Source organism: Mandrillus leucophaeus, unplaced genomic scaffold (assembly GCF_000951045.1).
Source record: "Mandrillus leucophaeus isolate KB7577 unplaced genomic scaffold, Mleu.le_1.0 Scaffold1255, whole genome shotgun sequence".
Taxonomy (NCBI): Eukaryota; Metazoa; Chordata; class Mammalia; order Primates; family Cercopithecidae; genus Mandrillus; species Mandrillus leucophaeus.
In genome coordinates this window covers 98,156-117,503 of record NW_012100932.1, presented here as the reverse complement: position 1 = coordinate 117,503, position 19,348 = coordinate 98,156, and the positions used below count along the sequence as shown (strand labels likewise).

The window sequence follows — 19,348 nt, the reverse complement described above, 5'->3', positions numbered from 1 at the left end:
TTAATTTCTTGAATCTTCTATGTCCACTGTCTAGAAAAACTAAACACATGAAGTACTACAAACTAGAAATAAATACCTTAATAGGCACCAATTATAAAAGTAAATCCAAGAAGGAACAGAATATATGAACACACATACAACAAGTAAAGGAATTCAATTAATTAAAAATCTTCCAGAAAGAGAAGCCCAGAGCTTTTATAATGATGGTAGAGTTCAGTAAAGTGGAGCCCCATGCCTGCTATCCCCATGCTCTTGGCCAGCAGCAGCATCTCCCCTGAGCGTGGTGACATAAGGCATGACATTGACACCCACTTTGCTGGTGTTCACCTCCACATACTAAGTCGTCACTTTGCAGTGGAATTCCATTTTGCTGCATCTGGCTGGCCAGAAGCCCTGCAGGTAGAAAGGGAAGGTCAGGAGAGCACATTGAAAGAATAGATGGGAGCTCAGAGACTGCCCACCTTTCCTGCCCTCTGCCCATGGGCCACAGCCCTCACTCAGCTATACAGCGTGTATGTCTGCTGAAGGCTGCTGCATTTGTTCTCCATCACAGAGGTGGGATGACAGCAGTCTGAGGGCACCACACTCCATGATCGGGCTCTACTGTTGGTGCCACAGCTCCAGGTGGAAGGGCAGGTGAGCCAAAGACAGGTCCTATGTGGCTTTCACATCCAGCCCACATTCCCACCAACTTCCAGGCCCACTTCCATATCCTGATGTGATGTTCTCTTTAGAGCTTTTGTGGTTCCTCAGCAGGAGATGGGAAGAGTGGGGTTTCCAGGAGTAAGGCAGTGAAAGTTGGTTTGGGTGACCACCATGGTTGGCGGTTTCCTGTCCATCTACTGGGGCCAAGTCCAGTAAGGGGCCTCTGCTGGTGGAAGTGCACATGAAGGCCATAGCTGAGGTGAGGAGCAGAGACCCATCTGACCAGACCCCCAATTCAAGGTCGCCCCTGCCCACCCACAGCCTCACTTTTCCCTCCTGTGTAGGGAGAGTGTTGGCCTTTCAAGCACATTTGCCTGGACTGAATGAGGTTCCCAGGAGCTTCAACATAATGTCCCCACCCAGTCATGCTCAGAGCTGGGCCATGTGTCCCCTCCGATTCCCTTCGCTTCCCACAAGTGGCTGCTCCTGCTGAGAGGTTGGGGTACTTCATCCTGGCCTGAAAACCTCAAAGAATAATGGAGTCTCCAAGGGAGCACACTGGGAGGCACACTGGGAGGGCCCGCCAGGAAGGGAGCCCAGCAGGTAGCCCAGCTAAGTAAATAAGCCAGGGCAGGCATTGGGAACAGTTTACTAGGAGAAGAAACCCAGCCCTTTGCAGAGCTGGGAGCCTCAGAAGCAGCAGAGAAGCCTTGACGGCAAGACTCTGAGTCCCTAAGCCACCCCCTGCAGAGCTCCAGGACACCGGTGAGGATGGCCTCCTGGAGGCCTCTGCTCTTTTTTGTCCTAGTGTCCAGGGCTGTCACCATTCCCCCACCTCACAGTTCAACTAGTTTTTCTTCTTTCTGGGGCTGGGGTGGGGCTGCCTTCCTGCCTGGACTCATGGGCAGGCTGGATTGCCTTATCCCCAGGACAGAGGCACCAGGGACCCAGAAAAGAGGAAGGAGGCAGCCCCTTCCCCACAGTGACCTCCTTGCCATTCACATGCAGTAACAGGCCCACCTCTCAGAGGAGGATGCTGAGGCACAGGCGGGAGCTGTGTAGAGAGACACTGGGAAGAGGCACCTCTCACAGCTCTGAGCTGCCCTCCAGGGCTCCAGAGGTGGGGGAAGGCAGACCCATTGGTGATGAAGACAGCTCAGTGGGCTGTGGCAGAAGAAGTTCCCAGGACTGGGAGATGACAGTGGCTCAGTGCTGCTCACTTCTGAAAGTGGCCCTTCAGTTACCCCCACAGCTTGAGGCCATACCAGCCTGGGATGGCCAGATAGGCAGAGGCAAGCAGGGATTCAGGGGGAGTGCACTAAGGTGTGTGGGGAGGGCAGAGGCTGTTGAGGCAGGTGAGGAGAAATGTTCATCCTCTTCCTGGTCTGCCCCTCTCCTGGGGTCTACTTTCCTCTTTTCCCTCTGTCTCTGGCTCCCTGGCTGTCTCCTCCTCACTTTCTTGCCTGCTCACCCCAGAGGTCCCAGGGACTCAGCCCACCACCAGTGGTCCTCGAGTTGTAACTGCCCCTTCCATGTCCATCCCATGAGGACCCTCATCTTCTGAGCACATCTCTGGACCCCTTTGAAACCAGAAGCCTCACCTCCCTGACAGACCGCTCCATGGCTGGGCAGAGTCCACCTGACACTGTTCCAGGCCAGAATGACTAGGCATTGTCCCACTGCCTGCTCTCTCACACCTACAGCTCATCCCTCCAAAATGCTGTTGGCACCCTTTATACAGCCCTCACAGCTACCCTGCCCTCCTGCTGGGCTGTAGCTTTTGTCTCCGGGTGCCTTAACCCCTTTGTCCATCTGCCCCTTGGCAGCCACCTGAGCTCCCGAGCACTGCTGTGCTCACATCTGCAGTAGCCACCTCACCTAGAACCAACATTAAAGTCCCAACAGGCCAATCCTGGCCTCCTCACTGCTCCTGGAACCCCAGGGTCCTGTGCCCCAATCTTCCCATCTGCAGCATGGGTGTCTTCTCCTACCCCCAACCTGCCCCCAGAGCCCAAGACATCCAGAGCCATCTAATACACATGTCATACAAATTACATAATAATATGTACTACATCATATTACAAATACCAATTATGTCATATGAATTCATCATAATACCTACAAATTATGATGTCATAATATATTGTGATGTAACAAATACATATGAATTATGATGTCATAATACATTGTGATGTTATAACACATACTAAGTATGATGTCATGATATATTGTGATGTTATAATGATATGAATTATGATATCACAATACATATGAATTATGTCATGATGTATTATGATATAATATGAATTATGACATCATAATATATTGATGCCATAATACATACCAATTATGATATCATAATACGTTGTGATGTCATATCATATTGATCATTTATCATATAATAAAATTTTGTCAGCTATTTTTACAAGAAAATTGAGTGAAATTTTGTAACAACACTAACATATAAAGAAGCTTACAATCATGGTGAAAGATGAAAGAGGAGCGGGCATCTCACACGGTAGGAGTGGGAATAGGAAAGATGGGAGAGGGATATGCCTCACTTTTAAACCACCAGATCTCGTGAGTACTCACCATGCCTAGGACACCACAGAGCTGTGAGAAATCCATCTCTATGATTCAACCACCTCCCATCAGGCCCCACCTGTAACATTAGGGATTAAAATTCAATATGAGATTTGGAGAGGACATCTAAAATATATCATGTGATCTGATGATGAGGCTGGGTGCCGTGGCTCACGCCTGTAATCCCAGCACCTTAGGAAGCCAAGGCGGGCAGATCACAAGGTCAGGAGATCGAGGTCATCCTGTCTAACATGGTGAAACCCTGTCTCTACTGAAAATACAAAAAAATTAACCGGGTGTGGTGGCACTCACCAGTAGTCCCAGCTACCCAGGAGGCTGAGGCAGGGGAATCACTTAAACCCTGGAGGTGGATGTTGCAGTTAGCCGAGATCATACCATTGCACTCCAGCCTGGGCAACAGAGTGAGACTCTGTCTCAAAAAAAGAAAAAAAAAAAACAAGATGAAATATTTATGGTTTCTACAGATACTTTCATTCCAGAGCAAATGGACAAATGATTGAATTCAACATTCTGTGGTCAGAAGAGAGAAGAGAGGTGTACAGGGGACTTTGGCTGCATTTGTTCTACTTCCCTTATGCTGTTGTGAGTTTTGATGTCACCATCTGAAGGGTTATTCATGGACAGAAAAATTATTACTATTGTTGTGATTATTCCTCTTTCTTTTATATTAGTAAAAATAAATCTTTTAGCTTCTCATACAATTTCCTTAAAAAACCCTAAGAGTTTTGGTTAAATTCCTTGTTATTGTGTGTTATAAAAATCGACAGGGAAATGGCTAAAATAGATTACAGTTACACAAACTCCAGGAGTCAATTTCTATTAGGGAGGCTTAGGAAAGACAGAACTGGAAACACTCCACCATCATAGACATCAGATGAGTGGGGCCCACTTTCTATCCCAGCCCTGCCTAGATCCACCCTCTTCTAAGGCCTCATCCAGCTCTGGCCGCACCCTAGAATCTCCTCTCACAGAACTAATTAAAGGAGATCAGAAATTTGAGTGGTGGCTCCTGCTGCCTCTCCTTAGCTGGTGCCCACAATTTCCTGAAAATAAAAAACAGATAAATGGCAGCAAATAATTATCTATTTGTGGGTCACAATTTCTTTTTCATTGAAGCCAGTGCTCATAGAGACATCCCCTCAGCAAACTGTTTTTCTGCAGATCCAGTAGTTGCTCTACAAGGCCCAAGAAAGTCAATATAAATACCAAAACTCCCTCTGAACAGTTCACCCTTTCTGTATCCCTTTCATCTGTCTATATAGATTTTATTCTACACATTTTCTTTTTAAGGTAAATAATTTTTAAAATGAAAGAAAAAATAGAAATGCTGGGGCCTTCGTTTAAAGCCTAGGAATTACAGAACACTTAGCACCCAACTACCAGGGTGCTATGACGATTAACTCACATCATGTGATGTTTCCAGCACAGTGCTGTGTAACAGACTTCAGAATACATAGTACACGCTCAATAGACATTGTATTAACTCATGTGTACATGTTTTTCAAATGCAGGTTTACTCAAACATTGATGCCTTCTCTAGGCTGTGTAACCTTTAAAGAGCCAGCAGAGAATAACATGTTTGTATACAGTGATTGGTGGTTTCCACTTTGGGCCAAACATATTTGTGTTGTGGTAAGGGTGTTGGGTGTCAGGAACTCTGTGTGCTTTTCCTGCTTTCTCTAGCTGAGTGCTACTACAGTGGATGTAGTGGGAGAATCATCCGCATTAAGAGGAGACTTTCAGAAGCCGATTCATGGACCCCTTACTAACTTGCAAATCACACTAAGAGAGAGGCCTGGAATCAGAAATGATTTATATATACACTGAAACTTGAGAGGCAATGCTTTGCTAAGTGGCTCTCAGCCTAGGCTTCCAACCATAATCACGCGACCACTTTAAAGAAACACCATCACCTGTGCTCTCCCCACAGGTTCTGTCTGTTGATCTTGGTAGGACCATACATATGGTTTTAATTAGGAAGTCAAATTGTCCCTCTTTGTTGATTACATAATATTATATCTAGAAAAATCTAAAGACCACCAAAAACTTTTAGATTTGATAAATAAATTTAATAATGTTTCAGGATACAAAAATCAATGTAGAAAAAATAGTAGCATTTTCATACACTAATATTGATCAAGCTGAGAACCAAATTAAAAGGTCAGTTTTTTTTTTTTTTTACAATAGCTACAAAAAAAGTAAAACACCTAGAAATATAATTACTCAAGTGGGTGAGAGATCTCTACAAGGAAAACTACAAAACTGTGATGAAATAGATTGTGAATAACACAAACAAACGAGAAAAACATCGCATGCCCATGGATTAGAAGAATTATTATCATTAATAATGACCATACTGCCCCCAAACAGTCTACATATTAAATGGAATTCCCACCAAAATTCCAATGTTAGTTTTTATAGAACTAGAACAAAATTATATTTATATGGAACCATAGAAAAGCCTGAATAGCCAAAGCAAGTTTAAACAAAGGCAACAAAGTTGGACATATTACATTAACAAACTTAAAATTATTCTAGAAGGCTTTAATAACCAAAACAGCATGGTAATGATGTGAATAAATGCATAGGTCAATGGAACAGAATAGAGAACCTAGAAATAAAGTCGCAAACCTACACACAACTGATCTTTTACAAAGTCAACAAAAATATACATAGAAAAATGACATTTTATTCAACATATTGTGCTGGAAAAATTATCTTACCATATGCAGAAGTATGAAATGGAACCCCTAACTCTCACCATATATAAAAATCAACTCAATATGGATTAAAGTACTCGAATGTAAGACCTGAAAAGATAAAAATTCTAGAAGAAACCCTATGATAAACTATTCTGGACATTGGCCTGGACAAATAATTCATAACTAAGATCTCAAAAGTAGATGCAACAATAACAAAAATAGACAAATGGAACTTAATTAAACTGAAGAGCTCCTGAAAAGAAGCTTTTATTTAACAGGTGAGCAGACAACCTATGTAATACAAAAAATGTTTGTGAACTATGCATGTCTAGAATACATAAGGAAATCAAACATGTCAACAATAATAAAACAAGAGACTTCATTAAAAAGCACATAACAGGAGCAGATATTTTTCAAAAAGAAGACAATGATGGCCAATAAGTGTGTAAAAAATGGTCAACATTGCCAATGATCAGAGAAATGCCAATTAAAAACCACAATGAAATACCATTTTACACCATTCATAATGGCTAATTATTAAAAAGCAGAAAAATGATAGATATTGGTAAGGATACAGAGAAAAGAGAATATTTATACATTGTTTGTGGGAATGTAATTTTCTACAACCTCTATGGAAAACAGTATGGAGATTTCTCAAAAAAACTAAAAATAGAACTTCCATTTGATCCAGCATTCTCACTACTGCATATTTACCCAAAGGAAAATAATTCACTACGTAAAGAAGATACCCACACTCATATGTGTATTGCAGGATTATTCACAATAGCAAAGATATGGAGTCAATTTAAATTTATCAATCAATGACTGAATAAACAAAATTTGCTATACATTTATACCATGGAAAACTACTCAGACATAAAGATTAAATTATGTCTTTTGCAGCACCGTGAATGGAACTGGAGGTCATTATTGTAATTGAAATAACTCAGAAACAGAAAATCAAATACTACATTTTCTCACCTATACATGGAAGCCCAACAATGCATACACTTGAGTATAGAGAGTGGAAAAATAGACACTGGACGCTCAGAAAGAGGGGAGGTTGGTAGAGAAGTTAGAAATGAGAAAACACCTAACTGGGACAATGAGCACCATTCGGATGATTATTACACTGAAAGCCCATACTTCATCACTATGCAATATGTCCCTGTCATGAAACTTCATTTGTACTGTCATAGTTATAAAGAGAAAAAGAACCTAAATTTTATCAAGAGGGAAGAATGAACATATCTTATAATTTTCATAAATACTTAGGCAGAAAAATAATTTTAATAAAAACAAATAAAAATTACATGTTATATAATATGGATTAGAGACTTAGACGTTAGACCTAATACCATAAAAACCCTAGAAGAAAACCCAGGTAATACCATTCAGGACATAGGCATGGGCAAGGACTTCATGTCTAAAACACCAAAAGCAACGGCAACAAAAGCCAAAATCGACAAATGGGATCTAATTAAACTAAAGAGCTTCTGCACAGCAAAAGAAACTGCCGTCAGAGTCAACAGGCAACCTACAGAATGGGAGTAAATTTTTGCAATCTACTCATCTGACAAAGGGCTAATATCCAGAACCTGCAAAGAACTCAAACAAATTTACAAGAAAAAAACAAACAACCCCAACAAAAAGTGGGCAAAGGATATGAACAGACATTTCTCAAAAGAGGGCATTCATACAGCCAACAGACACATGAAAAAATGCTCATCATCACTGGCCATCAGAGAAATGCAAATCAAAACCACAATGACATACCATCTCACACCAGTTAGAATGGCAATCATTAAAAAGTCAGGAAACAACAGGTGCTGGAGAGGATGTGGAGAAATAGGAATACTTTTACACTGTTGGTGGGATTGTAAACTAGTTCAACCATTATGGAAAACAGTATGGCGATTCCTCAAGGATCTAGAACTAGAAGTACCATATGACCCAGCCATCCCATTACTGGGGATATACCCAAAGGATTATAAATCATGCTGCTATAAAGACACATGCACACGTATGTTTATTGCAGCACTATTCACAATAGCAAAGACTTGGAATCAACCCAAATGTCCATCAGTGACAGACTGGATTAAGAAAATGTGGCACATATACACCATGGAATACTATGCAGCCATAAAAAAGGATGAGTTTGTGTCCTTTGTAGGGACATGGATGCAGCTGGAAACCATCATTCTCAGCAAACTATCGCAAGAACAGAAAACCAAACACCGCATGTTCTCACTTATAGGTGGGAACTGAACAATGAGATCACTTGGACTCGGGAAGGGAAACATCACACACCGGGGCCTATCACGGGGAGGGGGCAGGGGGGAGGGATTGCATTGGAAGTTATACCTGATGTAAATGACGAGTTGATGGGTGCTGATGAGTTGATGGCTGCAGCACACCAACATGGCACAAGTATACATATGTAACAAACCTGCACGTTATGCACATGTACCCTAGAACTTAAAGTATAATAATAAAAAAAACATTGAATAAACAAATAATTACATTAAAAAATTATATTATATACTATATATTATATACATATATAATAGACACATATAATTTATTTATATATTATATTATATAATGTATATATTTATAATATATATTATAAAAATGTTCTCTCTCTCTCTGGGCCAGAATCTCACTCTGCCGCCCAGGCTGGAGTGCAGTGGCATGATTTTGGCTTACTGCAACCTCTGCCTCCCAGGTTCAAGTGATTCTCCTGCCTCAGCCTCCTGAATAGCTGGGATTACAGGCGCCCACTACCATGCTCAGCTAATTTTGTATTTATAGTAGAGACAGAGTTTCACCATGTTGGCCAGGCTGGTCTCGAACTCCTGACCTCAGGTGATCTGCCTGCCTCAGCCTCCCAAAATGCTAGGATTACAGGCATGAGCCATCACACCCGGCCAATAATATTGTAATATAAGAATGGTATAAAAAGAGAATTTGATGAATTGGAGTAGTTAGTTCTTAGCACAAACAATATGGAAGGCAAGATTCTAAGCCATTAGACATTAGTAGACAGAATATCTAACAGTGTAAAATAAATAACAGGAAGGTTCATTGGCAATGACAAATTGACATTGTTTCAATCATATTAGATGATAATAAAACCATTATAAAATGTACTGCTTTGTACATAATAAAGGATCATAATGTTAAATAACTTCATTAAATGTTTGGCAAATTAGGCATATAGATAAATGGGCAGCATGTTGACCAGTAAATAGAAAATACACATTATTTTCAAAGACCAAAAAAATTATTTTATTTTTATTTATTTATTTATTTATTTATTTATTATAGGTGGGGAGCAGCTTTATTAGTTGGGGATACAGTGGGATCCTCTCCTGGGGAGGTGGGGTCTTTCACTGGTCACCCCTGGCAGTGGTCCAGCAGGCGCCATGCAATTCAGTGCTGGCGTTAGTTGGGGACCCGGCCTTGGAGAAGGAGAACTGTGCAGGGAAGCAGTAGCTCCGGGGTCCTCACCGCCCACTCCGCCCTGCTGCACTGGGTTTTCCGGTGCTCCTCAGGGTCCCGCCGAGCCTGTGTCTCTATAGGGCAGTGGCCCATCCGGCCCGGAACCATCTCCTCAGAGCCCAATTTGACGCAGGCCAGGCATTACCGCTTCCTTCCCTTGGGATGGACTTCTCACTGGTGTTTTTTCCAGTCCTTCCTCCGGCCGCTTGTCTGTCTGAGCTTAAATTCCAATTTCACAAACGTTCCAGCAGGGAAGGACGTATCCACGGCGCCGTCCACACCACTCTCCCGGAAGACCCACTGCCGGGGCGGGTGCATTCCTCCAAGGCCACCTGTAGGCCCCGGAGCTGGGCCCCGGGAGCTCGGACCCGCCCGTGCCCCCCGCTCCCACCCTTGGGACCGGCAGGATCCGCAGCAGTGGCTTGTTTCCGCGGTCTGTCACCCCGGCCCTGCGAAGAGCGGGTGCACCCCTCAGCTCTCTGAGCCCTCTGGGAGCTGCCTCTTCCCCTGCTCTTCCCCTGGATGGCTGTGCCCACAGAACTCTGGGCAGAGATCAAAGAACGGGAAACGTCTCTTTCTCCAAACTGACTTTGGTGTCCGCCTGGTTCTCTCCACTCCCTCCCACTCTGCCCACACTGTTCCCTGGGGCCTGTAGTTTTAGCAAAGTTCCCTGCCTGGGCGGGGAAGCAGTCCTGTTGCCCACTCCCACCCTTCAACCCTTTTCTGGCCCATTCTGTCTCCCCACTGGGTCTCCCACACGACACCCACTCCTCCCTACTGTCCCTGGAGCCCGCCTTTGGTTCTCGCGCTAAGCCTCTTCCCTGACTGCTTCTCCCTCTCCATCCTGAATCTCCCGGCTCCCATAGGGTGCCCCCACCATCCCGGGGCCCAGGCAAAGCTGACAAAATTATTTTAAATGGGAATATTTGAATTCCACTGAATTCATGAAAGCGGAAAACCATCTGGTTATATTTTAAAGAATTATTAATTAATAATAACAACTATCAATTTAAAGGGTAACCAGGGTTAAGAATTCCCACCATTTTAACAGCAACAACAATGAAACAATATTATAGCCAACAAACCAGTTCAGTAAAGTTGCAGGATACAATATTAACATGAAAATCAGTTGCATTTTTATACAGTAACAACAAAATATCTGAAAAAGCAATAAAGAAAACAATTCCATTTACAATATTATCAAATATAATGAAATACATAATTAAATAGAATGAGCTTAACCAAGAAAATTAAAGATCTGCACACTGGGCTGGGTGCAGTGGCTTGCCTCTGTAATCCCAGCACTTTGGGACGCGGAGGCGGGCGGGTCACGAGGTCAGGATTTTGAGACCAGCCTAACCAACATGTAATAACATTTTTATTACTAAAAATAAAAAAAATTAGTCTGTGGTGGTGGTCTCCTGTAATCTCAGCTACTCAGGAGGCTGAGGCAGGAGAATCACTTGAACTCAGGAGGCAGACGTTCCAGTGAGCCGAGATTGGGCCATTGCACTCCAGCCTGGGTGACAGACGAAGACTCTGTCTCAAAAAAAAAAGAAAAAATCTGCATACTGAACACCATAAAATGTTGATGAAAGAAATAGAAGAATACAAAATGGGAAATATATCCTGCATTGATGGATTCTAAAAATTAGCATTATTAAAATATCTATACTGGACAAAGTCATCAACAAGTTAAAGAAATTTCTATCAAACTTTTAATGCATTTAAAATAAGTGTAGAACAAACAATTCTAAAATTAGTATAGAGCCATGAAAGACCCCAAATAGGCAAATACTGTGAAGAACAAACAGGCTGAATGCCTCAAACTTCCTGATTTCAAACTATATTACAAAGCTATAGTCATTAAAATAAGAACCGATGAAACAGAATAGGGGACCAGAAATAAATTCACACATATACAATCAACTGGATCTACAGAATTAGGAAAAGATAGAGACATCAAGAAATGATTTAGAAAAAACTAGATATGGACACACAAAAAGTGAAACCTTCTTATATCATCACAGAAATGAGTTTACAATTTAAAGCTTAAACATAATAACTGAAATTATGAATCCTCTTTAAAAAATGGGGAAAAAGCTCCTTTACCCTGGTTGTGGCAATGATGTTTTGGATTCTACACAAAGAGCACAGGCAACAAAAGCAAAAATTTAAAAATGAAACTATATCAAAGAAAGAAGTTTCTGCATGATAAAAGAAAGAATCAACAAAATATAAAGACAATATATGGGATGGGAGAAAATATATGTAAACCATATGTAGGATAATATGTTACTATTCAAAATATATATAATACTAATCAATATAATAAAGAAAAACACCCACAGGAGAACAAAACAAAAACCAATTCCCTGATTAATTGGGCAAAAAGTCAATTTTTCCAAAGACATACAAATGGCCAGCAGGTGTATGAAAAGTTTCTCAACATTGCTAATTATCAGTGTAATTAAAATCAAAATCAAAATGAGAAATTACCTTATCATGGTGTTAGCATAGCTATTATCAAAGTGTCAAAAGAACAAAGTGTTAGGGTGCACAGAAAATATAATATTTGCACACAGTTGCTAAGCATGTCCATTGGTGCAGCTTTCATAAAACAAAAACAAAAATGAACAAAAAAACAGTATGGAGTTTCCTTAAAATTTTTAAACTAAAAGAACCATTATTCCCAATTCAGAGTATATGGCCAACAGATGTAAGTGTAGCCGAGGGCATCTGCATTCCTCTGATACAAATAAATGGATAAACTGTAAGAGAGAGATAATTTCAGCTTCAATAAGGAATGAAATTGTTTTAGTTACAAAAATATTGATGAGCCTTGAAGACATGGTGCTGAGTGAGATAAGCAAAATGCAGAAAGACAAATATTGCATGATCTCATTTATATGTAGATTTAAAAATAAAAGAAAGAAACGGGAAGAAGAGGGGTAGTTAGCATGGGCTAGGAAATGGGAAAAGGAGGAGAGATATCCATTGAAGGGTGCATACCTTCAGTTATATAATGAAAAACTGCTGGAGACCTACTGTGCAAAATGGCAACTATAGTTAATAATAACGTGTAGTTGAAATTTGATACTAAAGTAGACCTCAGGTGGTTTCATCACACACACTGAAATGCATAAAGTAACTATGTGAGGTGCTAGATATGTTAACCAGCTTCATTGAGATAATTTAAAGATGTATACACATCTCAAAAGCTCTCTATTGTACACCCTAAATAAATATACTTTTCAATGTGTAAGTCATAGCTCAATAAATGTGGAAAAAAATTAATAGTAATCAGCAGGTCATATCTAGTCACATGTAAACTTTATTTAAAACTCTCTTGGCCACTGTTTCTGGCTCAACCCGGGAAAAACCGGAGCACTTCTGGCCCCTTGACTATGATGCTCCTCCCACTGTTCCCGTACTGGGGAAGATATAATAGTTCCCAGGAGTGGGCAGGTGCGGTAGCTCACACCTGTAATCCCACCACTTTGGGAGGCCAAGGTGGGTAGATCACCTGAGGTCAGGAGTTGAAGTCCAGCCAGGCCAACATGGTGAAACCCTGTCTCTACTAAAAATACAAAAATTAGCCGGGCCTGGTGGCATGCTCCTGTAATCCCAGGTACTTGAGAGGCTAAGGCAGGAGAATCACTTGAACTCGGGAGGCGGAGGTTGCAGTGAACTGAGATCACATCACTGCACTCCAGCCTGGGCAACAGAGTGAGAGTCTGTCTCAAAAAAATAATATATATGTGTGTGTGCATATATGTATATGTATATATGTGTATATATGTGTGTATATATGTATGTATATGTATATATATGCATATGTATATATATTTCCCAGGGGTTTTCCACATCCCAGGCCATGCAGGTCAGGGAGGGCCATCAGCAGTCCCCTTCCTCATTGCCCACAGCCCCGTTTGGCTCCAGGCAATGAATATCAGGTCATCCAGGTGGGAGCCACAGCAGCCAGCAGGGGTGAGGCTGCCTTTCGCTGCCAGCACTCCTGTGGCCTCTGGCTCCACAGGTGTCTACAGGGCCCCAGCACAGCCCCTCCTCACATTGCCTGTGAAGACAATGTAACTGCAGAAGATACGCAGGAGGAAAATGAGGAAAAAATGCCCCCCATGTATTAGAATAATTGTCATTAGATTGCCTATGCTGCAGACAGGGTCACTGGTTATCATTACTGCTGTGAAACCCACTACAATTGGAAGAGAAAATGGTCTAGGACATACTCTTTGAATCCCTGAAGTTGGTGTCAGTAGGTTTCATGCAGAAATTTATTTTGACCGTGATTTACAAAGTTATGTCCTTCTAGATCAAAGCAGTCAAAATTGAACAATTGTTCATGGAAAATGAATTGTTCAGCTGAAAATTAAATGAGACCCTTATGTACTTGAGCATAGACATAAATTTAAAATTGGAAGGACTGTGTTACCCTTTCACATTCACCCGGGCAGTGATAGCTGCGATGGCTGTGAACCATGGCAGGTTAGAACTCACCTTTGCCTTGATAAGAAAGATGAATCTTTTGTTGGTCTACCACTAAGTAAAGAGGAAAATGAGTTGGAAATAAGTAAATAATTAAAGAAAATATGACTAAAATAGGGTTTACAGAATATAGATTATGAACATGAATAGACATCAAAGAATCTAAAATATAAAGATAGAGCTGGAAAACATAGTGAGCAGATTGGAAATGAAGGAACTAGAGAGATGGGGCTCCTGCATCTGTTCATTCTGAAATTACTGACAGCCACCAATATCAGGAGATGTTGCAGAAGATGGGTTGGAAAAAAGGAGCTAGCCTGGGGAAGGATGGTGGGTAGTGAAATCTCCTATTTAGCCTCAGCTTCAGTGTACACACGGAGGCTTGGGGATAGGCAATCCATCCTCAGTTGAAGACATTCAGCTTCCCTGAAACAAAAAAAAAAACTGAGACAAAGCATGAGAGAGGTTTGCTGAAAATTTCCCAGAAACTAAACCTTAAAAAGATGACCTAGGTACCAGGACCCTGGGTAAAAGGGACTGCAGAGTGAAGGTTAATCATAGAAGAAAACTCAAGCATTTCAAAAAAATAGTTTGGAAACTGTTATTTTATTATATTTTTTGCACTACTTATCTCCCCAAAAGAGTCTGTGGCACAGAGGAACTGTGTCACAATTTACCCCTTCTTGATTCAGAAACGTGTAATAAAGTTTGGTTTGCAAATTTTAAAAAACGTTTTTTAAACTAATAAATATTGACTCAAGTTATGCAGTACGTGGACTAAAGTTTACAGGGCAAAGATGAGTTTATCTACCTTCCTTATTTTATCTTGTCATTTATGACATCCATATAAGCAAAAAGCCACATAAGCAAAACTCATAACCACTAATGACTTAAATGTACATTTGTCTGTGTCTCCATATATTCACAGTAAGGTACACAGCAAAAGAAACATCAAAAGTTGATAAAAATAAATCTGACTATAGATATCATTGTTTATGCCCTTTAGAAACTAGATAAAACACCCTCTTATACTTGAAATAGCCTAAATATTATTGAAGAACTAATGAACAGGTGATATATTGTAGAAAATTAGTCACGTATTGTTTTCTTTTTTGAGGAATCCGTTTATTTGCACTATATCTTCAGCGTTTATATTTAGTTTGTTTCATAGCTAATTAGATATTTAGATATGAACAATTGAGTAGGGTGTTGAAATAGTGTGCTGGCATTTGTAGTTTTCATAAATATTATTGCAGGCAATGGAGTTGTGCCAGAGAAATCTGATTTCTGGTACATAAGGAATACTTAGCCAGGGCCTCATATTTAAGATATTCAATGAAAATATCTTCAACTGCAATAAAAACATTGTAACATTAAAAATACTCTTTTCAATAAATTCTAAATTTAAAAATTCAAATGATACTTTTTATGGAGTTAGGGAAGTGCTAATGAGGTAAAATGGCAACTGAAGCCAAAAGATCTAAATTCAGGTAAATACTTTTAGTCATATTACCTGTAAGTTAAAAGTAAACAATAATAAACAACAATTCTGACCAAGTACTATTCACCGCAGTAAAGTATTTCAGAAATTTGTGCATAATTAATTTTCTAATGGTAAAAAAGTAATCATATTCTACAAATTATTACAACATGGTCTATTGAAGAGAGCGGTATTTCTAGTGAAGAAACTTGGAATTTTTCACGAGGTAGTGATCTATGCCATAGAAAATCTAGGTAAAATATTTTACTCATGTGTGCAACTGTTGATATTTCTGCTTTCCAGGAAAATAACATGCTTTAAAAACTTAATTCAGGTAATTAAAATCACCAAGAAGTTACAAGAATTCACACAATACCTAATGTAGTTGAAAGAAAATTATGAAAATTTCTCAGGACCAGAAGTAAATAAAGGTTATAATCCAGAGAAGTATAGACCTAAGTGGTCAGTGCTTCATTCAGATGCATCTGATCACAAGGACGTCAGATCCATATGGGTTGTTCAGCTTCTGACAAGGCAAATAGAATAAACAAAGAGAAACTGCCTGCAGGCATCCGGAGTGTGATGTCTCCTATATTTGAGAGCTAAACTATAAATTATGTTGCACACAAGGTGATGAGCTACTAGAGTGAAGCATTAGATAAATTATCTGGCAGATAAAACTCAGTTATGAGGTTTATAATTACATGTTTGCCAATATAATGAAAAAACAAGAAACCAAAATAATGTGGAAAAAACTATGAGCTTGTCAAGTCATATTTGGAAAAGAGGCAAAAGGAAAACAAACTTGAAAATTTGGTAAAACAATTTAATGTACAGCATACAAATTACACATTGAAATAGACTGAGCCGATGAGAGGACTAGTAAACTGGAATGCTGAGCACAATTAATGTAGTAATATACATTTTAGAAAGCAAATTAATACAAAATACAAATATATATGAAAATTAGATGAGAAGAAATGAAAAACACTTGATTGTTTTACTAGACTATATAAACAGGAAGGCAATATTCAAAAAAAAAATCAGTGACTCATAATTTTCAGAAATTGGAAACCAGGTATGAATCCTATAAAAGTTTAGAGTGTAATGTGTCAGAAAAGATAAATTAAGAAATACTTAAAAGAAATAATGATTTTGGTTATTGTGAATACTGCTTCAATAAACATGGGAGTGCAATTACCTTTTTGACATACTGATTTTATTTCCTTTTGATATATACCCAGTGGTGAGACTGCTGAGTCAAATATATGGTAGTTTTATTTGTAATTTCTTGAAAACTCTATGCTGTTTTTCCTAATGGTTGTACCAATTTAAATTCTCACCAATAGTGTATAAGTGCCCATTTACAGAAGAATGAAGAAAATGTTATACACACACACATGCACATGCACACACACAGGAATTATGTTCACTCATACAACAGAATGAACTTCTATCATTTATCTGAATATGGATGAACCTAGAGGACATTATGCTAAGTGAAATAAGCCAGTCACAGAAAGAAAAAGACCACATGATGTCACTCATATGTGAAATCTAAAAAAGTGGATCTTATAGAAGTAGAGAGTAGAATGGTGGTTACTAGAGGCTAGGGAGAGTGATGGGATGAAGGAATGGCGAGAGGTTTGTCAAAGTTACAGACAGGGAGAATAAATTTTGGTGTCCTATTACCCACTAGGGTGACTATAGCTAATATAATGTACTGTTTATTATAACACAGCTAGAAGAGAGATTTTTGAACTTTAATAGCACAAATAAATTATAAATTTTTACACTGCTAGATATGCAAATTACCCTGATTGGGTCATTGTACAGTGTAAACATGCATAGAAACATCACACTGTACCCCATAAATATGTACAATTATTATGTGTCAATTATACATAAACTAAATCTTAAAAAAGAATAATGATTGAATTGCATAAAATCAAAACGAAGAAAAACTCTTAAAAGTAGTGAGATAGAAGACAGCTAACCTGTGAAGCTGAGGGAAAACACCTCTGTATCAAGTCAGAAAACAGAAACATTAATATCAATAAAATATTTAAAATAAAAGCTTCTGGACAGCATAGAAATCTATTAACAGACTGAAAAGACAGCCTATATATATAAAAAAAAGAAAATATGTGCATCTGGCAGGGAGTTAATATCCAAGATATATATCAGACTCAACAGCAATAAAAATAAAAAACCCAATTAAAGAGTGAGCAAAAACTTGAATAGACATTTTTCCAAAGAAGACACAAAGAAATGCTCAACATCACTAATCATCTGGAAAATGAAATCTAAAACCACATGAAATAGTACCTCACCACATTTAGAATGGCTATTATCAAGAAGACAAAAGATAACAAGGTTTGTATGAGGATGTGGAGAAAAGGGAACATTTATACACTGTTCGTGTGATTGTAAATTTGCTACATTTTTAGATTTATTTATAAGAAACCTGCATGGAAAATTATGCAGGTTTCTCAAAACAAAAACAAAACAAAAACCTAAAAATGGAACTACCATATAATCCAGCAATTCCATTATCGACTATATATGAAAAGGAAATAAAATTAGTATATTGAAGAGATAGCTGCACTCTCATGTTTATTATACCTCTATTAACAATAGCCAAGATATGCAATCAATCTTAGTGCCCATCAGGAATAAATGGATAAAGCGAATACGGTGTATACACATAATGGAATACGATTTAACAGTAGAAAAAAAAATATCCGCACTTTGGGAGGCTGAGGTAGGCTGATCAGGAGGTCAAGAGATCAGACCATCTTGGTCAACATGATGAAACCTCTTTTCTATTAAAAATACAACAATTAGCTGGGCGTGGTGGCACAAGCCTGTAGTTCCAGCTAGTCAGGAGACTGAGGCAGGAGAATCGCTTGAACCCGGGAGGTGGAGGTTGCAGTGAGCCAAGATCGCGCCACTACACTCCAGGCTGGCAACAGAGAGACACTCTGTTTCAAAAAAATAAATTAAATAAATAAATAAATAAATAAATAAATAAATAAAATCCGGCGCTGCGCGGTGACCTTAATGCTTCATGCCGGCTTCCGTTCAGTGCAGTCCCTTTCTGAGGACCCTCCACTCTCTGCCTTCCAATAAGGAGCTCAGGTTTTGCGTTCACTGCAGTTGCTGTTCCTGCTGCCACAGGTTGGAATTGGAGATGCCTCTTCCTTCTCTCAGGACAGAATCATGAGCCCAGCGGCAGCAGCTGGGCGCACAGCTCCCTCTCAGCCACCGGGCGCCGCCTCAGAGCCGACCGTGTCCGCCCTGCCAGGAGCTGACCCTAGCGCTGTGCAGAGTTGTTCCTGCTGGTGGTGACCAGGGAGGGACTGGAGTGGCCGATCATCTCCAGGAAGCGAGCTGAGTAGGAACTGCAGCCGCCAGGTCCTCTCTTTCCCTGGGGATGTGCAGGATTACCATGAAATTATGACTCGTCATCCTGCAAATTACCAATGGGAAAATTGGACTCTAGAAATTATTGCAGCCATTTTAGCCCACCGGTTCCCCAATAGCTGTATTTGGGTGATAAAGTGCTCCCGAGCACATTTGCACAAATTCAGCTGCCGTGATAGTTTTCTGAAAAGTAACAAGCTTGGTTTCCCAGAAGGCAATACAGAATCTGGAGCTTTTAAGCACCTTTATGAGAGGTGACAATGTGCTAGCAGCCCTCACTCTCAGCGCCTCCTCGACCTCCGCTCTCCGCGTCCAGTCTGGCCACGCTTGAGGAGCCCTTCAGCCCGCCACAGCACCGTGGGAGCCCCTCTCTGGGCTGGCTGAGGCCGGAGCCTCCTCCCTTTGTTTGCCGGGAGGTGTGGAGGGAGAGGAGCGGGCGGGAACCTGGGCTGTGCTCGCGGGTCAGTGCGAATTCCGGCGG

General features: G+C 40.3%; 2 pseudogenes; both read left to right on the top strand.

The window, feature by feature from the left end:
* Window positions 1–231: 231 nt before the first annotated feature.
* On the top strand, window positions 232–14,509 carry LOC105533520 (annotated as a pseudogene).
* A 4,053-nt stretch (window positions 14,510–18,562) lies between these two features.
* The window catches only part of LOC105533516, a 2,702-nt pseudogene continuing 1,916 nt past the window's right edge, over window positions 18,563–19,348 (top strand).